Source organism: Lemur catta, chromosome 3 (genome assembly GCF_020740605.2).
Source record: "Lemur catta isolate mLemCat1 chromosome 3, mLemCat1.pri, whole genome shotgun sequence".
NCBI classification, from domain to species: Eukaryota; Metazoa; Chordata; class Mammalia; order Primates; family Lemuridae; genus Lemur; species Lemur catta.
This window is the reverse complement of record NC_059130.1, coordinates 79,648,138-79,669,858: the sequence shown is the minus strand read 5'-3', so window position 1 is coordinate 79,669,858 and position 21,721 is coordinate 79,648,138. Positions and strand designations below refer to the sequence as shown.

Below are 21,721 nucleotides of genomic sequence, written 5' to 3'. Positions count from 1 at the left end.
TAAAACTGAAAAGAATTTGAGTGGAAACCTATGAGGAAAATGTGGTTTCCATGGCAGGAAGAAGTTGACACAGAAACCACAAAGTTGACATGTCATTCAATTGTATTAGACAATAAACTTATTGGGTGTTAGACTACCTCTCCCCTAAGTCCTATAAAACACCTGAGATAGTATTATTTACCTATCAGGAAGTCTTCAAGTATTACTTGATTATTGCAGGCTGACTTTTTCCTTAGCTGATGGAGCTGAGATGAAGTCACTTTGAGAGTTTGCCCCTAAATATAGTCTGTTACTAGTCCGGACGTATTTGCCACATGGCATATTCAGACCACCTTCTTATTTGCATTTCTCCAGGAGTTCCAAGGTGGGGTTGGAATGTCTCAAATATAATTTGAGCTGCTTCCCAATCATCTCTCCCTTCCCAATCCTCTGGCTGTTGTTTCTGTTGTCTAGAGTGTGCTATTGTTCTGCTCAGCCATATTAATGCCCTCTGGGTTGGGTTGAGAGGGCTCAGTTGTGTTAACCCTTTCCTCCATGCAAGTTCTGAATCTGCTGAGAAATAAGACAAAGGACTAACATGGAAGGAGGCCAAAATATCACCCTCGTTACTGAGAAAAGCTAAGTTGAAGAACATGGCTTCTATCGGTGGGCTAGTTAGTGCACCTCCTACTGTTTGAGTTTGGCTGACTTGGCCACCCAGTCTCAGGAAACACTGAATACCCCCTGCAGATCTCCCCACTTGGGGTCAGCTTGCTATGCCACTTGTGGCATGGAGAAGTGGAATAGAGACTATGGCCCTTGGGGAAGCTTATTCCTCAGAAGGAATAAGGAAGAAATTGACCCGACTATGCCCAGTTTATTCCACCAAAATTTGCCAATCAGTTAAGTCTTTCCGACTCTCTTGGCAGAGAGTGAATAAAGGAGCAGAGGCCAGGAGTGTTACTCTTATGTAGCTCATCCCACAAAATCAGGAACATCAAGAGTGATGGAGAAGCATTTACCTTCCAATGCCCTACAGTGCTTTTCTGAGTGGCCCCAACATGGTCCTGCTGATCTGCCCTTGACATCTTATGCCACCGGGGTTTCCTGAGTCTAGATCTCCAATACTCACCTCTCTCTCTGACCAGTTCACCCCTCTCTCCTTCTCCTTTTCATATACTCTTCTTTCCATTAGGCAGAGGGCCAGAGTGAAATCAGCGGATGAGGAAGGCTAGAGTTATAATTCTAGCTGAAATATTTTGTTTTTATTTGTTTTTTTCATTTTGTAGCCAGTTTATTTAATGATCTAAACTCATTAGAGTTAAAATGTAAAAAATATTATTTTTTCCAGTGACTGTCCCTAAAAAAGCTCTGGTGAATCTCACTGTCCCTTTCCTAGATGATATTTTAGGTAAAACTTTATGGTCATTTTCAGATATAAAAATATCCAGTATAATACAATTGATCCAGTTTAAAGCTTCAAACTCAGATTCAACTTAATTCTCTTCCTCCTAATTCAGGCTTATTGTCCATCACGGAACGGAGTGTGCTTTTCTCTTTCACTTTTGTTCCTCCCTCTCCTGGTTTCCCCTTTCTTGTCCAGTTCTTTGGGCCCTTAAAAACAGGTGGGGGGCTGGGCATGGTGGCTCACGCCTATAATCCTAGCACTCTGGGAGGCTGAGGTGGGAGGATCACTCGAGGTCAGGAGTTCAAGACCAGCCTGAGCAAGAGCGAGACCCTGTCTCTACTAAAAATAGAAAGAAATTATCTGGACAACTAAAAATACATATAGAAAAAGAATTAGCTGGGCATGGTGGTACATGCCTGTAGTCCCAGCTACTTGGGAGGCTGAGGCAGGAGAATAGCTTGAACCCAGGAGTTTGAGGTTGCTGTGAGCAGGCTGATGCCACGGCACTCACTCTAGCCCCAGCAACAGAGTGAGCCTCTGTCTCAAAAAAAGAAAGAAAATAAAAAATAAAAACAGGTGGGGAAGAGGGAAGCAAATTCTTTTATTTAAGTGGTGCTATTTGGGCCTTCCTTCCTTGGCAGTCAGTGGTCATGCATGGCACAAGTCTAAATGCAGAGCCTCTCATGGGCTCAAAGTGAGTTCTTAATGGGATCCTGAAAGGTCCTTATACTGCACAGTAGCTGCTGTGGGAAATGCCTTTGCGGCATGATTTCTTTTAATCCCCCACACCACCCTGAGTTCCTGTTTTCAATGGTAGATCCCTTAGCATCTTTCTGGGTGGAATACCTGGAAAACAGTTTAAGACTCGTATGATCACCTTAACCAAATGTAACAGAAGTTTTCTTCATTCTCACGTAACAGAATTGAGCGAGATGAGCTCTCAAGCCACAGGATCATTCAGGAATCCATTTTTCCTCATCTACATCTGCATTTCAGCCTACAAGAAGGGGAAGGAGGAAGTTAGAGTGAGCAGGTTTGTCTTTAAAGTGATGAGTTGGAAGTTTTTACAGATCACTTCCACTTACATCCTGTTGGGCTGAACTTAGTCACATGACCATACCTAGCTGCAAGGGAGGCTGAAAAAAAAGTGTAATCTTTGGTTCTGTGGCCATGTGACCTGGCTGAAACGTTGGAAGTTGTTTTATTACTAAAATGGAAACAAGGAGAATGGATATTGAGGGACAGTTTAGCAGTCTCTGCCTCAGGTATATTTGAGACCATCCTCACAGTGTACTCCAAACCACTTTGCCCTCAGGCCCTATTGCCAAGTGTGGACCACAGTGCCAGACTTCTTCTTCATTTCCTCCAGATTCCCAGTGACCAGCCCTGCAATGTCTTCCTGCTCCCATTTTACCATCCATCAAACATGCCTGCAGATAGCTGAACCCCAGCTGGAAACAAGTTTCCATGTTCTTTCCTACTCTGACGCATGCAGTTCAAATCACTGTGAGAAGTAACGTGTGGGTAACCTTGAGATGCCTGAGAATGTGTAGCAGGGACACCATATTTAACCCACATGGAGAGGGCAGAGTTGGGAAAGGCTCCTGCGTGCCAGTGATGCCTGAAAAAAGAGTTCTGAAAGAGGAGGGGTTAGTCCATGGAAAGGCATCATGAGCAACAAGAAGAGTACATGCAAGAACTAGAAGAGACGAGGAGGAGGATGCATTCCCAGAGCAGCAAATAGGACATTATTGCTTGAGACTCAAGTTAGGGTGGGAGTAGGGGATGTTTTCAGAATATGAAGCTATGGAGGTAGACAAGAAGCAAATGATGAAAGCCTTTGCAGACTTGGATTTTATACTGATTCTGAATGGAATTTAATGGAGAACTTTAGGCAAGAAAATGACCCAAATCAACCTGCATTAGCAAAAGACAACTCTGGCAGCTGGGTGAAGGGTGCATTGAAGCAGGCAAGACTGGCTGCTGCTGGGACAGGTGGGAGGCAATTGGAGAAATCCAAGGAAAAAATTAAGGGCCTGAAGTAAAATCATGACAGCTCTTGCCTCCAAAGCCCACATATTCTTTCCATGATAATGATCATTTTCTTCTCTGTTTGACTGTTTATATATTGTCTCATTCCAAAAAGGATAAGGGATGGCCTTCACAAATTCAGTAAGTACTATAGTGAATCTGAATCCCAGTCTAAACATTCAGCTATGCAAGAAATATTATATTTCTTTCCTTTTCTATAAATCAAACTTAATTTCTAATCCAACCCCACTCCTACTGGGTAGGTAGGAAATTCAGCCTCAGCCATTTGGGGGGTTCCCACCTTCACATAAATACAAAAGCTCCAGGAATCTACATAGCCCCAAGGCATGGAGGAGTCCTTTGATGCTCAGTGCCCTGGTCATAAGGAGATTGTGCCAGTCCCCATAGCACTGGTGGCTCTGCTGATCCCAAGTCATGCTCGCTTTTCAGTGTCCTCAGCCAGCATATGAGCTTGCCACCATCCTATCTGGGTTCTTGAGACTTTGCTAGAGTTCTGCTTCCCTTTGCTCTCTCTAAATCCAAAGAGACTCTGGGAATCCCTTGTCAATCTGGGGAAAATTCCCCTCTTTTCAAGTTTCCCTCAGAAGTCCTTTTTCTCCATCCAAGACTCTTCACTCCACCTCCTTAAAGGTTTTAGATGTTTCTAAACAAACCTGGAAAAGGAAGTCAATGGTAATTTTATAAGCCCTGAAGCAAGATAGCTCAGAGTCTACAAGCTACTTTCGTTGAAGTGAAAAAAACTCAAAAATTAACATGTCAGAAATGGTCTTGTCCAAATATCATGATCTTTTTCATATATAAAGAATTCATGGTGAAGGAAAAATAAAATTTAAAACTAGCCAGAAAGTTAATGCTTTGAAAACTGTAAACATTTTCCAAAGTTAGGACTGTAACTTTAGCTCTGATCTCTCTAGTGACCAAAGCAAAAATGGACATGCAAACCAAAAATATTACAACTGTTAATGGCATCCACTAAAGAAAACACATCTGTTTTTCAGGAGCAAGATGATTTTACCTGTTCCTGGAATTGGAGGATGATTTCTCCACTAGATCCTTCTAAAGAGAACCCTGCATGATGCAGGCACTCCCATGTTCATCATCCCTACAGTAATGTGTTTTCCCAGATTGTTTCTTATAACAATATAGGCACCAGAGACACAAAAACAATTCAAGGCTGGGGGCCGTGGCTCCTGCCTGTAATCTTAGCATTCTGGGAGGCCGAGGCCAAAGAATCACTTGAACTCAGGAGTTTGAGACCAGCCTGAGCAAGAGCGAGACCCCATCTCTACTAAAAATAGAAAAATTAGCTGGGCGTGGTGGTGCATACCTGTAGTCCCAACTATATGGGAGGCTTAGGCAGGAGGATGGCTTGAGCCCAGGAGTCTGAGGTTGCTATGAGCAAGGCTGACACCACAGCACTCTAACCTAGGCAACAGAGCAAGACTCTGTCTCCAAAAAAAAAAACCTCAAAAATAGCTCCTGGCCTCACTGTGCCCTGGGTCTAGTCAGGGACACAGATAAACAAATGATTGCCATATGCTCTTAAAGTACCATCAAGGAGATGTTGTACAAAGTGCAAAAGGAGCCCAGATGAGGCAAAGCAATGATGCAGAGGCAGGTCTTCAAGGGTGCATCAACATTCCTAGAAGAAGAAAGGATGGAGGGAGCTCAGCATCCAAGATCACAGGGGCTGGAATGAGGATGGAAAATGCTCAGGTCATAATAAGCAAAAAAGTACAATCTCATATTCAGAATAAACTTATACAAAATACCAAAACGAAGTACACTACTATTATTAGTTGTTGCCTTTGTCAGTTTGGGCTGCAATAACAGAATATCATATATCAAGTGGCTTATAGACAATAGACATTTATTTCTCACAGTTCCGGGCTGGGAAGTCTAAGATCAAGATACCAGCAGATTTGGTATCTAATGAGGGCTGGCTTCCTAGTTCATAGATGCCATCTTCTCATTGTAACCTCACATGGTGGAAGGGGCAAGGGTGCTAATCTCATCTGCCTGAATTATCACAGGGGTGGGGAATCTGCAGCCTTAAGGCACATGTGGCCTTCTAGGTCCTTAAGGGCAGCCATTTGACTGAATCCAAATTTTACAGAACAAATCCTTTTATTTTTATTAATACATTTTTGTTTGTCTTTAATATTTTAATTTTATTTTTAAAATGAACATATTTAAAATACCAAAGAATAGAATAAATTTCAATGAGGCCGGGCGCGGTGGCTCACACCTTTAATCCTAGCACTCTGGGAGGCCGAGGCGGGTGGATTGTTTGAGCTCAGGAGTTCGAGACCCACCTGAGCAAGAGCGAGACCCCGTCTCTACTAAAAATAGAAAGAAATTATATGGACCGCTGAAAATACATATAGGAAAAATTAGCCGGGCATGGTGGTGCATGCCTGTAGTCCCAGCTACTCGGGAGGCTGAGGCAGGAGGATAGCTTGAGCCCAGGAGTTTGAGGTTGCTGTGAGTGAGGCTGATGCCACAGCACTCACTGTAGGCAACAGAGTGAGACTCTGTCTCAAAAAAATAATAATAATAATAATAAGTTTCAATGAAATAATACTCCCAGATTGACTGGCATAATTAGTAACCCATAAGGGCTAAATTAATGGCTGCTATGCTCATGATTTAGTTCTAACGTCTTCCACCTGACTGGTGCCACTAGCGTACAAGGCTGGTTGGGAGAGTTAATTGGAGTCAAGTATGCCAGTCTGTTATTAGCTTCTGACAATGATGTACTGTGTTTCTGTTTGAAATAGAATTTGTGAATAGTTGCACAGCTCAACAGTATTTTTAATTCTGTCTGCTTAACAGCCCGTCATGTCAAAGAAGACCAAGAGAATGCTGAAGAAAGAAAACAGATTTTTTAATGAGGATTGGGAATTGCAATATTATCTTGTTTCTGCTAAAGATAAGATGATTTGCTTGCTTTGTGATACTGTAATATTAACATTAAAGAAATTCAATGCTCATCATCATTATAACACTGATAGGGATCACAAATATTTTAAATTAGAGGGAGAGGTGCAAAAGGTTTACTGCAAAAATTAAAAGATGAAAAGCAAAAGCAAAGACAGTTCTTTCAAGCAGCAATAAGGCCCAGAAATAATGCCACTGAAGTGACTTATAAAGTAGTTTATATACTCAGGGAAAAAAGGGAAGCCATTCGGTGATGTAGAAATTGTGAAAGAATGCATTGTTGAAATTGTAGGCTGTTTAGACCCTGACAATGTTTCAAAGTACAAACAACTGCCTCTTTCAAGGAGAACTATTAATATAACTGATCGGCAGCATGAATTAGCCTTCAACTTAGCAGAACAACTTCATACAATATTTCAACAGGAATATATATATTATTCAATCACTTTGGATGAATCAACTGATACTACTGACTTGGCACAGGTTTTATACTTCACTCAGATCATAACAAAAGATTTTCTTTGCTATGAGGAGTTACTTGCTTTGGGCACTCTTGCACACAGAACACAGGGAATAGATATCTTCAACAACTTTCAAGATAAATATGTGAATTAGCACTGAATTTGGTAAATTTAGTGAGTGTATGTACAGGTGGTGCACCTTCCATGACAGGAAAACACTAAGGGTTTATTGCACAGATAAAAAAATGTATTAACAGATCCAGTTGCTCTCATTTCTTTTCATTGTATCTTTGTTTTGTTTTGCTTTTTGATTTATTTTTTTCCTTTTTAAAATTTCAGAATATGGGGTACAAACATTTTGGTTACATATATTGCCTTTGCATCACTCAAGCCAGAGCTATAAGCATGCCCATCCCCATCAGCAAAATCTTTGTGCTAAAGCTACTATTGGAAGTAACACTTTACAATAAGTTATGTGTTGTTAACTATATTCGTGCAAATGCAAAATAACATCATCAGTTTTGTAACAGGCTAACGTTGAACAATGAAGTATTCAGTGTGAATTTGCTGTATCCTTCTATTAATAAAGTGTGTTGGCTATCACAGAGACAAGTATTAGCTGAAAACTTATCTCTGCAAGAACAGATAGTTAAATTTTATGAAGAACAGAATCAGCAATGTGAATTATTGAAAGAAGATTTCTATAGGAATACAGCATTTCTGTGTGATATCATGTTAAATCAAAATGACTTGAATATTTCTTTGCAAGGTAAAACTAAGTCTATATATGATATGTGGCCCAAAAGCCAAGCATTTTGGAAAAAAAGCTATTTATTTGCAAACACTCTTCTTCAAAAGGAAATTTTGGATGAACACTTTCCCCAGTTAGCAAAGGTCATTGATGAGCAGGATGATAAATGTGAATCATCTGAAGAATACGCAGCTGTTATAGACCTATTAATTAGAGAATACAATGAAAGGTTCACTGATTTGGAGAATCATGAAATCACACTCAAATTAGCATTTCAGCCTCACCTAGTTAATATCACCTAAAGAACTACAGATGGAATTGATTGAGCTCTCAGTAGGTGACATTTTAAACTCATTGTCTGAGGCTAAGAAAGATCCAATTGCAATATGGAAAAATGCAATAGAATACCCACACCTTCAGCAACATGCCTGAAAAAATGCTTTCTTGCTTTTCAACCACTGATTGCTGCGAATCTACATTCTCCTAGCTAACCAAAATCAAGATGCCTTTAAGGTCACAAATGACTGATACCCATCTAGAGGATCAACTGAAACTGTGGACCTCCATGCTGCAACCAAATATTCAAATGCTTTTCCAACAAAAAGCAGACACAACAAACCCTTAACAAAGGTTAGTTAACTTTAAAATTAACAAATAGTTTTCATTTTTTGAAATTATTAGGTACATAGTAGTTAGATTTTTACAAAGTAATATATATTTTTAAGTATACTTAATTGAAGGTTCTTGAATGCAGCCTTATTTGATTATAGCTAAATTAATGCAGCCTGCCAACATGAAAAGGTCCCCTACCCCTGACCTATCACCTCCCAAAGGCTCCGCCTCCAAATACCACCACTTTGGAGATTTTCAATGTATGAACTTGGGCAGGAGAGACAAAAATTCAATCCCTAGCAGTTGTTATTTCTAGGAGATCATATCATAGGTGATTTTTATATTTTGCCTTCAGCTTTTCTACATTTTCAATTTTTATGAAGAAAAAGTTAGCAACCAATTTTGGTTGTAACAGAGCTATATAAAAGTAGCTTGTAGTTTTTGTCATATGCAAAGTTTTCCAGAATCAAATGATACGAGGTCTGGGATTTGCTTCAAAACAATGTGTGACAGAGGAAAAGTAAGTGGACAGGGGTATAAATGAGCCAAGACTGGCCATGAGTTGCTAATTGTTTAAACCAGATAATTGAAAGGGACATGGGGATTTGCTACATTATTTTCTAATAAGCTATCCTTTAAATTGCCTACAATAAAAAGCTGAGAAAACAAACAAATAGATAAGGAGAGTGACCTTGGCCATTAGACACTCTCTGCTTCAGTTTGCTCAATTGCAAAATGAGAATAATAACGCCTACCTCATAAGATAGTTGTGAGGATTAAATGCATTAATGTATAAAATACTGATAATAGTGCCTGACACTTAAGTTAAAATTAAAATTATTATTATGATTTCTAAGCCAGGGGCACAATGGCTTCCTCAATATCCTAGTTCCTACCATCTTTCTGCTGTGCCATCTCAGGTGTGCCAACAGCTGTCATGGATATGTGATGTTGACGCTGCTCTAGGTATTACCTCATTCTGTAGCCCTGTCCAGAAGCAGAAAATAGGTGAGTCTCTCTTTTTTGTGTGTCCTCTTTTAAGACTCAAGCAACTTTCCAAGAAGTCCCCTAGCAGGCTTCCCTTTAGTTCTCATTGGTCAGGATTGTATCACATACGCATGCCTAAACGAACCACTTGCAGGGGATACATCTACAGGTTGGCTGAGGACTAATCAAAACCTAAACACTACAGCTTTGTGGGGACTCCGAAGCTTATGATATACAGGTGCCTGAAGGAAGAAAGATCATGGTTCTGTTAGGAAGAAAGAAAGTGAGAAAGTGGTTAATGAGCAGTCAACCAATAGCAGCTCCTTCTAGTATGTTAGACAACAGTGTGTAGTTCTGTGTGACCGGTGCATTGAGATAATGTAGGAACAGGAGGAGAGACAATGGCAGAACAGGTGGATTGGGATCAGACAGTGAGTGAAACACCAGGCAGAAAACATGCATTTTTTCTCGTAGGCAGTGGAGAGCCATGAAGACTGCGGTACACAAGTTAAGGAAAGCATAATAAGGATACAAGAAAAAACATCACTCATTTTAACCAAGAATTTTCCTAAAGATGGTGTGTTTCCTATGCAAATTATATGTATATCATATGCAAATATATTTATTGCTCCCTCAAATATTTTACACACCTAGATGTGGGCTTAAAAAACAAAAATCCATTGATTGTCCTTAAGATTCTTAAGAAGAAATTCTTGGTACAGATAATTGACTCAGCAAAGATATCTCTAAGTGGGGAAGCCAACTAATCTTGGATTAGATATTTACGTCTTAATTTGTTTTCCACTGGCTAAGACGTTTTGTTTAGCTTCTGTACTTAGTTCCTTTATGGTTTGCCTTCAAGGAGCTGGTGAATATCCACAGCCCTCACCACAGAGTGTCTACCCTCAGTGCTGAGTGTAATTATCCCTGAGTGAATATGAATTCCACATGAGTCTTTTGAAGGCAGCAAAGCCTTTTAAGGTATTATTTAATTACAAGTGAGAAAATGCATTATTTGATTCATTAAAGAAGACCACAATGCAAAGACGCTGACTTCAAGCTGATGAAAACTTTTCAAACTAACATAATGAGAAGCCTCATCATCAGGGGGCGGGGGGAAGGCTGCACATGTGATGAAATGCAAATGGGTCAGGAAAGAGAAATTAGGAAATGTGCTTGTCACACATGAGACTTTCTAGTATATTTCCAAACAAAAAACCTTGGTTTCAGCCAGATCTTAGTCGAAAAATGAAGATCATGACTTTTGTTTCCATGAAAGCCAAGTAGCTCCTGTTCCTTCCTTGGCGGAAATAATATAGAATAAACTGCCATGTATCTGGTATGTTTAAGGATGGGGATGTTCTCCTTGCATAAGTTAGGTACACACAAATATGTTGAATGAATAAATAGTACCAACTCTGATTTCAGCCAAATCCCAAGTCTAATCAACTGAAAATCATTGTATATTTTACATGGATCACTAGTTTGTATTCTTCTCGTTATTCATTCATTTATTCAATAAATTTTTATCTGGAGCCTCCATATAGCAGTTACTGTTCTAGGCACTGGGAACACAGCAGTGAATAAAACAGGCAAAAAAAAAAAAACCCTCTGTTCCCTTGGAGTTTATATTCTAATGAGGGATGATATAAAATAACCAACGTAAGTACCATATATAGACCATGATAGATGCTAAAGATATAAATAAAGTAGGTAAGGGGAATAAAAGGATTGGAAAGTGGTCAAGAAGACTTGTAATTTTTGATAGCATGACTGGGGAAGGTCTCAGGTGGTAACCATGGTAACCATGAACATTATAGTACTCTTCATCAATATTTCTGGTTCTTCTGGATACATGATAGGATTATATTTTCTCACTGCATTGGAAGGAGAGATGCCCTCTGACTTGCTTTGGCTGATGAAATGTGAGTAGAAGTGATGTTTGCTGCTTTGGCATGGAAGCTTTAAGAGCTGGTATATGATCATCATACTTTTTCTTTCTCTCAGCCACAGCAATGTTCTGTCAGCTTGGCACCTGACGTGAGAACACCATGGAGCAGAAAAAAAATGGACATGATTATGAATTATTCTAAACTACTGAGATTTGGGAGTTGCTTGTTACTGCAGCATAACCCAGGCCATCCTGTCTGAATAGACTGCAATGACAATTGACTGGAGACATGCAGTAAGTGGGGGAGTAGAAATGTGGCTATCCAGGGAGGAATACTCCCAGTAGGGGTAATGGTAAGTGCAAAGGCCTCAGCGTGAGAGTCTGCTTGGCATTTTAGAGTCAAATGAATGAGGAAAACAGTAGTAGAAGATGCAGTCTGAGAAGTGATGAAACTTCCAGATTATGTAGGGTCTTGTGTACCATTGTAAGGGCTTTGACTTTTTCTCTAAGTGGGATATGCAGTCATTCAAAGAGGACTAACATGATCTGAGCTAAATTTTTGAAAATACGTTGGTTGTTGGGTTAAGAATAAACTGAGATGGGGGCAAGATAAGAGCAGAGAGAACAATAAGGAGGCTATTTCTATAAATCCAGGTGAGTGTTGAGAGTTCCTTGAATCCGGCTAGTTGCAGTGGAGGTGGTACGAAATGGTTGGATTCTGGATATATATTTTTATGTAAAGCCAATAGGATTTGCTGATAGATCAGATATGGGTTGTGTCTTGGTCTGTCCCTGCTGCTATAATAAAATACCTGAGACTGAGTAATTTATAAAGAGCAGAAATTTATTTCTCACAGTTCTAGAGGCTGGAAGTCCAAGGTGCCGGCAGATTCAGTGTCTGGTGAGGGCTACTCTCTGCTTCTAAGATGGCACCTTCTTGCTGTGTCTTCCTCTTGGGACACTGTGTCCTCACAGGGCAGAAGAGATGGAAGGGCAAAAGGTTCCAGCTTGTTCCCTCCAGCCCTTTCATAAGTCACTACTCTCATACATGAGGGCAGAGCCTTCTCAAGCCCCACCTCTTAATACTGCTGCATAGGAGATCAAGTTTCAACATGGATTTGGGAGGGACACAAACCTAAACCTTAGCATGTTGGAAGAAAAAGACTGGAGTCAAAGATGATGCCAAGGTTTTTGCTTTAAGTAAATGGAACTATAGAGCTGCTAGTTATTGAAATGGAGGAGCTGGTTTGTTAGGGGAAGCTCAGGACCTGAGTTTTGGACAGTGTTAAGTTTAGGATGCTCATTAAGATTTCCAGACAGAGACATTGAGTATACAAGAGGTCCATGATGGAGCCATAAATTTGGGAGCCATTAGTGTATAGATAGTATTTGAAATCATTAAACTCAATGACAGCACCAAGGGGGAAAGCATACAGAGAAAGGTCTAAGGATTGAATTTCTTAAGTGAATGCTAAGAGATCAGGGAGAAGAGGAGAAACAGCTTATATACTAAGAAAGAGCTCCCAATGGGATAGTAGAAGAAACAAAACAAAATAAAACAGGCCCCATATGGTGGCATGTGCCCGTAGTCTCAGCCACTCTGGAGGTTGAGGCAGGAACATCCCTTGAGTTCCAGAGTTCTGAGCTATAATATGCTATGCCAATCAGGTGCCCGCTCCCAGGAGGTTACCATACTGATGCCTCGAGCAATCCTCCCGCCTCAGCCTCCCAAAGTACTGGAATCACAGGCATGAGCCACAGCACCTGGGCTGTAGCGCCAGGTCTCTTAGTTGAAAGTAACCTCAGTGACTTTCAATAACATTTGTATAGACAAGTATAGAATTTTTTAATATTAATATTTCACACTAAGGAATCTATTCAAGTGTTACATATTTCTAACATTTGCATGAATTTGGCCAATAGAGTGACAGTCTTAGAACTCCAATTTAAATTGTATAGTCAAATTACATAATTTGATTTAGATTTGTGGTTTTAATTTGAAGTTTCACTAAGTTTATGTACTGTATCAGAACATTTAAGAGAACTACAGTTTCCCACATTTACAAGTTTATTTTTTTAGACTTATAATGTTTTTTTTAATACTCAGGAAAGTTTTATTTTTATTAAGTCAGACAACTGAAACCCTTAAGAAAGGAATAAACTATATGAAGTGTATAAATGCACTTTAAAATATTTGAAGATGTTTAATTAACCAAGTTTGCAAATGAAGCCAAACATTAGTCATACGCCCCCTTAAAAGTGATTTTTAAAATTTGCTGGACTTATAAATGGATCAGTAAGATTTAATGCTGAATTTAAAAGCTTAAGGAAGAACTCGAGTTTTGAATTTCTAACTTTTATGAAAGAATATTAATTTTAAAAACCAAACTAAGCCTCAGATTAATCTTTCTGTGCACTTAAACTGGCCTGGAGGGTACCAAAAAAGTCTTATCCAGCATAGATGAGGAAACTGAGGCAGACAGTTACTAAGTGGCAGAACTGGGATTTGATCCCAAGTCTGCCAACTACAAAAACCCATGCTTTTCTCATCATTCTTCATTGCTTTTCCCTGACAAATAATTAGACAACAGTAACATGCAATTAACATAAAACTTGAAAAGAAGAATTCATTCTTTCTCCCATGTCCTGCAGTTCCTCAAGGCTATAATTATGTCATTACCCCACAGTACAGACTGAGGAGGAGTAGGTGTTTAAGGATTGGGCTGAATTAGTATGACTTTAATTATAACACACCCTGGAAATGGCTTTTCTTACTAAATCCCTGACGTTGGCATGTGTATATATACTTTGCCAGTTTCTCATAAAAGTAGAGTATAAATAGAAGAAATCCGATAACCTATGGCTGATTATTTAAACCATAAGTATGTTTGTTTTATAGATAAACTGAAGATTCCTGCCCTTCTTTTTCTTTAGATTAGTTCTGTGTGCCCTTAGGGAAGAGGGGCTGCATGGAGGGGTGTTTCCCTTTAAACTAATGAAAACCAAAATCCAAATCCCCAAACAGATAAGATCTGATTATTCTCATTAGTTGCCAGCACTGTTGAAGCTCCAATCAGGGCACCCAGCCCACTATCAGCGGCTGCAGGGTGAAGATCCATCTAATTCATGCAGAGCTGTTTTAGATTCTCTAGCTACACTTTCTACAGCAGTGCCTGTCTCCCATTGTTTCTGCATTTTCTTTTAATAAGGAGGAAAGTCAGTAATGGTTCTGAGGGACACAGTTGGTGGTCTTCTCAGTAGCCATTAAAGCCCTTTCTCTTTGCAAACAGATTCCCAGTTTTGTTCAGACAGGCAGCCCAGGGAAGAGCTGTGATTATCCCATTCTTCTTCGCTATTGATAGGTGTAAAGGTGGAAATGTGACCTAGTTTGAGCCAGTGAAACATACAGATAAGACTGTAGTGGTGGACAGGAGGCTTCTGGGAAAGAATTCCTCCCAGATATGAGAGGGAGTGTTGTGAGGAGAAGCCCCTTGGGCTATGCCCTCCTTCCTGCTGGGATGTTGTCCTTTAAACTAGGATGCTTGGAGTTCAGTAGCTACTTTAAAACTGTAAAAGATAGAATTTCCACTTACATCAACACTTGCCCAGAAGATGCCAAAACTTACTGTTGTGTTTCATTCAACTGGTTCTAAGCAGCAGTACTTGATGAAGGACCTTGAACTCCAGATACTTACTGGACCTAACTGAAGACTCTTTGCTGAGCAGTGAGCAATGAGACTGATTTTAACAAGTCTCAGGGAGGCTTATAGACTTATTCTGCTCTATCCAGAGTACTAGTTTGTAAGCCTTTGTTATCCTAACCACCATAAACCACTCCTTCTCATGTAGCACTGAAAAATCCCTGTCTTTTCCCTTTCAAGAAACTTCTCAGTGAATTCCTTCACTGATACATGTTCCCTCTACTATTAATTTAATAAATTGTATTTTTCTAAAAACAAAAACAACAAAACTCTGGTGTCTTCATTTTTTTTGCTCACGTAACCATAAGGAAACCACAGAGATGATTTTCCCTCTTCCTCACTTCATGATGTTGCTGAATCTACCTTTAAACCATCCACTGCTAGCCTTCTTGCTAAATAAACCATAAATATCCTTATATTTTATGCCAGGGATTGACCAAGTAGAGCCTATGGGCCAATAAATAAAGTTTTATTGGAACACAGCCATGCTTACTTATTTATGTATGTCTATGGCTCCCGTCATGCTACACTGGCAGAGTTGAGTAGCTGCAGCAGAAACAGCATGGTCTCACAATTTAAAATACTTACTATCCGGCCCTCATAAAGTTTGCTAATTCCAGTTTTCAGTACTGTTAGTTGGGTCTTCTGTTACATAACGTGGCTAACATTATGCTAATGTAAATATGCCAAAACGATATGGCTACATTTGGGCTACTTCCTCTAATTCCTGGATTCTTCCACTACACCCCTAGTAAGATCATGGGTATTGCCCCACATACTGATCTATGGTGGATCAAGGGCTGAATCCAATATCTACTTAATCTGAAATCTTGTGCAACTGATATCCTGGCTGTCCAGCCACGCAGCTCTTTCTCAGGTCTGTGTCTGAGCCATGCTCTGTCTCAACAGCAATATACCATCTATAGTCTGGAACAATCTTATAACTCTTCCCTTCCCCTTGGCTAGCTTCTATTCATTTGTTTTTAATTTCAGAATATTATGGGGGTACAAATATTTGGTTACATAAATTGCTTTTGTACTGTTTGAGTCAAAGTTATAAGTGTGACCATCCCCCAGATAGTGTGCATTATACCCATTAGGTATGAATTTACCCATCTCCTCCTCCCCCCACCTGCTTGATTTCCAGTGAATGTTATTTTCATTTGTGCACATAAATGTTGACCGATTAGTTCCAATTTAACGGTGAGTACATGTGGTGTTTATTTTTCCATTCTTGTGATACATCATCTTAGAAGAATGATCTCCAGTTCTATCCAGGTTATACAAGAGGTATTAGTTCACCATTTTTTATAGCTAAGTAGTACTCCATGGTATACATATACCACATTTTATTAATCCACTCATGTATTGATGGGCACTTGGGTTGTTTCCACATCTTGGCAATTGTGAATTGTGCTGCTATAAACATCCAAGTGCAGGTGTCTTTTTTATAAAATGTCTTTTTTTCCTTTGGGTAAATACCCAGTAGTGGGATTGCTGGATCAAATGGTAGTTCTACGTTTAGTTCTTTGCGGTATCTCCATACTACTTCCCATAGAGCTTGTACTAGTTTGCCATCCCACCAGCAGTGTATGAATGTTCCTATCTCTCCAAGAGCAGAGAACCCAGATGTAAAACCATCCTCATATTGCCACCTGATCTTTGACAAAGCAGACAAAAACATACACTGGGGGAAAGAATCCTTATTCAACAAATGGTGCTGGGAAAATTAGATAGCCTCATGTAGAAGACTGAAACATGATCTGCACCTCTCACCACTCATAAAAGTCAACTCATGATATGGATAACAGATTTAAACCTAAGGCATGAAACTGTAAGAATGCTAGAAGAAAATGTTGGAAAAACTCTTATAGACACAGGCCTAGGCAAAGAATTTATGAAAAAGACCCCAAAAGCAATCACAGCAACAATAAAAACAAATAAATGGGACCTGACCAAATTAAAAAACTTCTGCACAGCCAAGAAAACAATTATTAGAGTGAACAGGCAACCTACAGAATGGGAGAAAATATCTGCATTCTATACAACCAATAAACAGCTGATAACTAGAATCTATAAAGAACTCAAGCAAATTACCAACAAAAAATCAAACGATGCCATTATAAGCAGACAAAGACATGAACAGAAAGTTTTCAAAAGAAGATAGACTAATGGCCAACAAACATATGAAAAAAATGCTCAACATCTCTAATCATCAGGGAAATGCAAATCTATTCATTTTTTTTTTTTTTTTTTTTTTTTACAGCTTAGCTCAAATGCCATTGCCTCAAGGGAAGATTCTCTGACCCACCAAAATAGGTCATATCCTTGTTTTATGGTCTCATGGGACCCTAAATTTCTCCATCATACAATGTATCAAACATTGTAACTAAGGCATGAATTGTGCAGTTTTTAATGTCTCTCTTCTTTTTAGAATGAAAGCTCTGTAAGTGCAGGGACTGTATGTCTTGTTTACGTTCTTTATCCCTAGTGCCTAGGACATTATCATGTATGTAAAATACACAAAATAGATACGCAATAAATGAATGAAAACTAAGCGAATGGAACAAATAGCACCAATCCTACTTGGAACCATATGAAGTCCTAGGTCCTTTACAGGACCATATCCATCTTCCAGAAATATAAGAGGCTCAATTGTTTTAGACTGGTGTGTTTTATATGAGTCTAAGAGTGTCCTGACAAGTGTGTCAGGATCTGGCACCTCAACTACCCAACCCAGCCAGCACGCTCCTCATTTTTCTAATATGAGATCTCAATCGCCTAATCCATTCACCTGGGATCTTTCATTCATGTATACCAACCTTTGCTCACCCACAGAAAGGTAATGCTGCACTCACTAACCATGAGCCCTTATGAGCTACGTAACCTCTGTTTTCTCATGTGTAAGATGAAGGCAATGGTATGTAGATTAGAGACTTCTCCCACTGTGAAGAGGATATGTAAGCTTCTGCCTAAACTCGGACATCATATTAGAAATAAGAAAGAGGAGAGGAAACACCTTCAGGAGGAAGAAGCAGTCCTGACAGTCCTTTTAACAGAATCCGCTGAATATTTACCTGAGACCATTTTAAATCTAAAGAGATGACATTACCTTTCATTAGCAAGTCTGAAGTTCTCTCCCTCCAATGGGATCTTGAGATCAAAATGGATCTATGAGGACAATGTCACCTTCAATTATAATGACAAGTTCTGTTGAGTCGAAATTGAAGTTTCAGTCTTCGAAATAGAACTTGAGTCATGATCAGAAATCTTTGGTGGGGATGAGGGTGTGGGGGGTGCAGGTTCTGGGTTTGTTCTCTTCCTTCTTCTTGCTGACTAGCTTTGGCATGGAAGGGAAAGAAAGAGGAAGAGAGGGAAACATCGTTTTTAGCTGCTTCTGTTTCTGTTTTCAGTCTCCCTTGACTGACACTGTCTGTCTCCAACTGGAGGTTTCAATAGCATCTGCATGAGCCTGGGAGTGTCTACAACTCAGCCAGCACCTAGCCAAGAGAGAGAAGCCAGGCTGTCTGTCCTTGCAGGCAGCCCCGACTTCTGGAAATAGTTTGCTTAGAGCTACTCTCATTCTGCCTGAGAGGTGAGGAACTTGTGGGGAAGGCAGGAGAGGTGACACAACAGTCTCCATTTAACCAACAACTCGTTAGTGTGGATGCCTACTTTAGCAAACAGAATTTGAGTTTCTTATGTTTTCTTATGTAGGTTGATTGGGGCTGTGGGCAAGATTATCTGGTCCACATTTTAATAGCATCTGTAGGTGTATACCTACCATCTCCTCTCCAGAATTCGAAGGAACCATCAGCAGTTACTTTCAGTTTTACACCTGTAGCCTAGAGTTCAAGACAAGAAGAGTCCCATTTATCAAATAAATTAATATATATACACATATGTTATCAAATTTGGATCACGTTATTTTATAACTCACTCATTTTTTAAATTTTAGAATATTACAGGAGTACAAATGTTTTGGCTACATGAATTGCTTTTGTACAGTTTGAATCAACGTAATAAGTGTGCCCATCCCCAGATAGTGTGCACTGTACCCGTTAGATGTGATTTCACCCATCTCCTCCTCCCCCGTCCCACCTGCTTGATTTCTGTTGAGTTTTACTTCCATATTTACATGTGAGTGTTGATCACTTATTAAACTTAAGGATGTGTCATAAAATTTCCCATGCTACTAAATGAGCTTTGAAATGTTATTATTAATAGCTGTGAGAGGGAGGCCAAGGATCTCTCACAGCATCAGTAATATTTAAGCTGGTTCTAAAAGGGTGAGTCACAGTTTTCCAGGGAGAGAAAGAGGGAAACCTCATATTGAAAGATACAGAAGCAAGAAAGAACATTAAATGCTCTGGGAACCTGGTGAGATGGGAGCATGGAGACTGAATCTACACAATCCTGTGAAATTTGGGAGTGTGTACTTATTATTATTATTGTTCATTTTCTTTTCAAAAGAGGAAACCAAGGCTTAGAGAAATTAAGGGATTTGCCAAAGAGCAGCTAGCCAGTCAGTGGCGAAGCCAGAATTTAAAGTTGAGATTTCCAGAACCTAAGAGGGAACTGAATGTAAGAAGGAAAAGAAGAAATCAAGGGAGCCCAAGTCCTGAAGAGGGAGAAGGGGCACCCTAAAAGTGAGAGTGGAAAGGAAAGAACCGCCCCCCTGCTCCATTCCTAACTCAGTCCCCTTTGTTCCCAGAGAGGCCTGGGAAGTTGACCACCAATCTCTCTCATCTGATGAGTGAAGTGTAATAAATGTGTGCTTTGCTTTTTTGCACAAATATGAAATACTTTCCAAAATTAGCCCTGTCCAACTGTTAAAATCCCCAAGTTCCCAAACTCTCTGAACAGGAAACAAACAGCGGACATCCAGATGTTTCTCCTCACAGTGTGCTGTCTGTGTAGTGTTTACATTTATCTTTTTCTTGTCAAATCATGACTTTATAAAATGCTTTATTATGGTGACTGATCATTTGCACATAAGTGCTAAGAAGGGGAGCCGAGGGAAGCCTGGGGACAGGGCGACGCATGGCTCCTCAGCCAATAATGCATCTCAGAAAACCATTTCTGGGAGCCACACACCCAGCCAATGCCCAGAGTTAAGGCATACACCAAGTGTGTGATGCAGTGAGACTGTCCCTTTTCTATATAAAGAGAACTAGCACAGGAAGCAAGTTTTATGAACCCACCCTTTGGAGGTTAGGGAGGAAACAGATCTGCCTGCAAATCACAGAACCTACCAGAGGCTGTGATTACCCAGAGTGTCTTCCTGCAGGAAGAGAGCTAAACAGAGACCCAGGATGGTGCATAATAAATAGGCTGTCACCTGGGTATCATTGGTTATCCCTTACCTTGTGCCAGGGACTGGGCTACAAAAGGTAAGCATTTTGCATACATTGCCGTATTTAATCCTCACCACAGTCCTAGGAAAGAAGTACTATTTTCATATCCTGTTTATAGATGAGGAAACTGAAACCCAAGAGAGGTTAAGCAACCTAAAAATTTACATACCTCGTAAGTGGCTGAGCTGGGAATCCAACCTTGGTATATCTAAGTCCAAAAAGATGGGATCTTTCCTCAGTTTCTAACAACACAGGGCTGTCTGCTTTTCTCTCTGTTGGTAACTATTTAATGAGAGTTACTTTCCACTTTCATCTGTGGCAGCTTAGAAAATGGGTCACTTTGAATCACTTTTCTTGTCTTCCTTTATGGCTGCCATTGTTTACCCTAAAGAAAGATATAAAAGGCAAACAGTATATACCTGGCAGGTCATAGTGATTAGCTAGGATAACAAGCTTAGTTAGACCTTGGAAGCCTTTCTCCTGCCAGGTGACTGTGACCAAAGAGATAACTTATCAGACTTTCAACTGATACCATACTTGATTAATTGGTCTTCCTTCCTCTTTAATTGTGATCTTAACCAAAACTCCATGCTGTTTGTCCCACTGTTAAAGGGAGAGAAAGAAGGAAAAATGAAGATAAATATAACCACTTTTATTTTATTTGGATCTGCTAGTCTCATTAACAATTTTATGGTTTTGGTGTAGAGTGATATTTACTATAGAAAAAGCATTTTCTCTATTTTTTTAAACTGAATGTTTAATTGGTTTGTCCCCTTTGGTCTAGCTAGAGAAATGGCTATAACCGACGTGCACACACTGTATGTAATAATGGGCATAAACAAAAGTCAAACATCTGCTCACCAGACCTGCCCCTAAGTCTTCTTCTTAAGCACCAAGGGAAGCATCTCAAGTTAGTCTCCAGTTTGACTTTGCAGGAATGCTGGATTCTCTGTAGTCTTTTTGCCTCTCACCTTTCCTGGGAGTTTATAGGGGGCTTTGAAGTTCCTCTGAACAAACAGGGTCTCTGTGTTTCACTTATTGCTGAGCCAACCCTGGGGCCTTGGTTCCATCAGCTCCTTATTAAGTGTTTAGTAATTTCAGTTTCCACCTTTTGGTCTTGCTTGCTTTGCAAACATCTGGAGAGAATTAGCTCCCAGGCCTCTGTAACATACCCATTTTGTGGTTCTAGGGAGAGTTGTACGCTAGGGGATGTTGTTGCCCTTAACGAGCTTTCTTTATGGTGTTTAACTGTAAAAGGTACCCTCATTAATATTAACAGACAAAGAAAAAGCAAGGCCTGTCCAACCCTGCTTAGCAAGAGCTTGACTATGAGCAAAACTTTCATGTCAAAAAAGAAATAACAAATATCATGAAAATGGGATTGAAGTACAAGATAAAATAAAACATCATCATCATAATAAGTACAGGCACTTGAATGGGTAGAGTCTAACCGCTAGCTTCATGTGGCTCTGAGCATTTGAAATGTGACTAGTACATATTAAGATCTACCATGGCCGGGCGCGGTGGCTCACGCCTGTAATCCTAGCTCTGGGAGGCCGAGGCGGGTGGATCGCTCGAGGTC

At 39.9% G+C, this 21,721-nt stretch overlaps 1 long non-coding RNA gene across 1 annotated transcript; it reads right to left on the bottom strand.

Moving 5' to 3' along the window:
* Positions 1-2,190: 2,190 nt before the first annotated feature.
* Positions 2,191-20,657, bottom strand: LOC123634710. Its single transcript, XR_006733990.1, has 4 exons — positions 20,309-20,657; positions 18,567-18,627; positions 17,895-18,122; positions 2,191-2,384 (listed from the first exon to the last, which is right to left on the bottom strand). It is a non-coding gene; the product is annotated as an uncharacterized LOC123634710 (long non-coding RNA).
* Positions 20,658-21,721: the final 1,064 nt, after the last annotated feature.